Source organism: Schistocerca serialis, chromosome 7 (genome assembly GCF_023864345.2).
Source record: "Schistocerca serialis cubense isolate TAMUIC-IGC-003099 chromosome 7, iqSchSeri2.2, whole genome shotgun sequence".
Classification (NCBI taxonomy): Eukaryota; Metazoa; Arthropoda; class Insecta; order Orthoptera; family Acrididae; genus Schistocerca; species Schistocerca serialis.
Window position 1 is genome coordinate 484,566,212 of NC_064644.1, and position 2,645 is coordinate 484,568,856.

Below are 2,645 nucleotides of genomic sequence, written 5' to 3' on the forward strand. Positions count from 1 at the left end.
TAGGAACTTTCGCGTAATTGAACATGTATCAATAATTACAGGTTTCTGTAGTTGTATATATAAGTTCGGATGTAGCTGTATTGCATTGATGTACTGGTGGATATTGTGCGGTATGACTCCTGTAGTTGACAGTATAATTGGTGTAATGTCAACTTTATCCTGATGCCACATTTCCTTGACTTCCTCAGCCAGTTGGATGTATTTTTAAATTTTTTCTCCTGTTTTCTTCTGTATATTTGTTGTATTGGGTATGGATATTTCGATTAGTTGTGTTAATTTCTTCTTTTTATTGGTGAGTATGATGTCAGGTTTATGTGGTGTTGTTTTATCTGTTGTAATGGTTCTGTTCCAGTATAATTTGTATTCATCATTCTCCAGTACATTTTGTGGTGCATACTTGTATGTGGGAATGTGTTGTTTTATTGGTTTATGTTATATGGCAAGTTGTTGATGTATTATTTTTACTACATTGTCATTTCTTCTGGGGTATTCTGTATTTGCTAGTATTGTACATCCGCTTGTGATGTGATCTACTGTTTCTATTTGTTGTTTGCAAAATCTGCATTTATCTGTTGTGGTATTGGGATCTTTAATAATATGCTTGCTGTAATATCTGGTGTTCATTGTTTGATCCTGTATTGCAATCATGAATCCTTCTGTCTCACTGTATATATTGCCTTTTCTTAGCCATGTGTTGGATGCGTGTTGATCGATGTGTGGCTGTGTTAAATGATACGGGTGCTTGCCATGTAGTGTTTTCTTTTTCCAATTTACTTTCTTCGTATCTGTTGATGTTATGTGATTATTATTATTATTATTATTATTATTATTATTATTATTAAGCATCAGATTGAGAAGGGGAAGCAACATATACTTGCGTGGCACCCTTTCCCGTTTGGAAAGTGCCGCGTACCACTGTAGAACAGCGAGGCTTTGAGCGAGCGAGGTGCGATTTGAGAAGTAATAGTTGCTAAGAAATTCCTGGACGTCACTCGCTCTGAAAATGTACCTAAGGGCCACTTTAAAACTGAGTTTGAAGAATATTACAAGGGCTACACGTCGGACAAAGCTGGCTCCGTAAAAAGGAAAAAAAAATTGACATAGAAAGTAAATGATTAAGCAAACACAAATTTAGAGTAATTGACAATATAACATGTTAACCCGTACGTCATAACAATAACAGAGCTTGAGGGGTTTGAAAAGTTTAGAAATCACGAAGAAATGTCCATTCATTAACCACTCTGCGTTTTTCACACATGTTAGTCCCACATGCAACAAAAGTCAGTATTTATCTGTAGGGTTAAAAAAATTAAAAGTCTAATAATGACGCCTATGTAATTGTGCGTCCTTATTATACAGGAGATAAAAAAAGAGTGATATCGTCAGGCAGTGGACGATGGGTTGCGCGCTTGTCCTTTCTTTTTAATATTCCAATGTCTTCAGAGTCTGTCTTTAATATCAATGTTTATACACTCGCGCTGAATTAGTGTATAGCTTCTTTGGCGCGTCAGTAGCGCTGGATTCATTTCTCCTTGTAAGTCGTCAAAATACATCATTACAGTGCCTAGTTAAATATTATACATTGGCATATAAATGGCTCTTGGCCGCTTTCATGACTCAAACCAGTGTTTTCTGTGACGAGATGTGGCGGTGTGAAAATACATCTCATGGTATAGAATTCCATATTACTGTCGCGTCATTATGAGAGTCTAGGAACTTCCTCGATGTGTGAGGGAGTGGAGTGGTGTGTGAGATGTGTGAAAACGATGTGGACATTGTTTTGGAGTAGGTAGGAAAAGGAGTGGATAGCAAGGGAACTTGCTGTAGGGTATGTAGTAGTTCGAAAGGGTGGTTATTTAGGAGGCAAATGCACTCAGTCTCCAGTGGCCCATCGGGACCATCCAACCGCCGTGTCATCCTCAATAAGGATGCGGATAGGAGGGGCGTGTGGTCAACACACCGCTCTCCCAGTCGTTACGATGGTTTCCTTTGACCAGAGCCGCTACTATTCGGTCGAGTAGCTCCTCAATTAGCATCACGAGGCTGAGTGCACCCCGGAAAATGGCAACAGCGCATGGCGGCCCGGATGGTGACCCATCCAAGTGCCGGCCACGCCCGGCAGCGCTTAACTTCGGTGATCTGACGGGAACCGGTGTATCCACTGCGGCAAGGCCGTTGCCCTAGCAGGAAAATGGTGAGTGATTATGTGTTCATCAATGGAAAGTGAGTGGAAGGATAGGAAGATCAACAGCGTGGACAATTACAGTTAATTCTAATTTGGCAAGTTGGAGCTTGGCTTTGGATCTGGAGGAGTAGGTTGTGTGGTTAACACTGCAGATATTGCCGTGGGAAGGCAGGCATAGTTCAGACATTGTTTGAGGATGTTCGAGGCCTTAGAGTAAAGCCAGGTGAGTGGACTTTTAAATTTGAGGGTGACATGGTTATTATAAAAGAGGCATTTTTGCAACAGTAGTACTCATGGATTGATTTGTAGGGTTCAGCAGTTAAACATCATGGCCCTCTGTTTGAGAAGATGACCAATAATAGGGGAAAATTCTGAGAAGACTCTGATATGAATGGTGGGACGCGACTTATAGATGTGGCGGAATTGTGTGGATTTGTAAAACTGGATAGGGATCCTTTTT

General features: G+C 40.5%; 1 pseudogene; it reads right to left on the minus strand.

Moving 5' to 3' along the window:
- Nucleotides 1-2,062: 2,062 nt before the first annotated feature.
- Nucleotides 2,063-2,180, minus strand: LOC126413712 (5S ribosomal RNA; annotated as a pseudogene).
- Nucleotides 2,181-2,645: the final 465 nt, after the last annotated feature.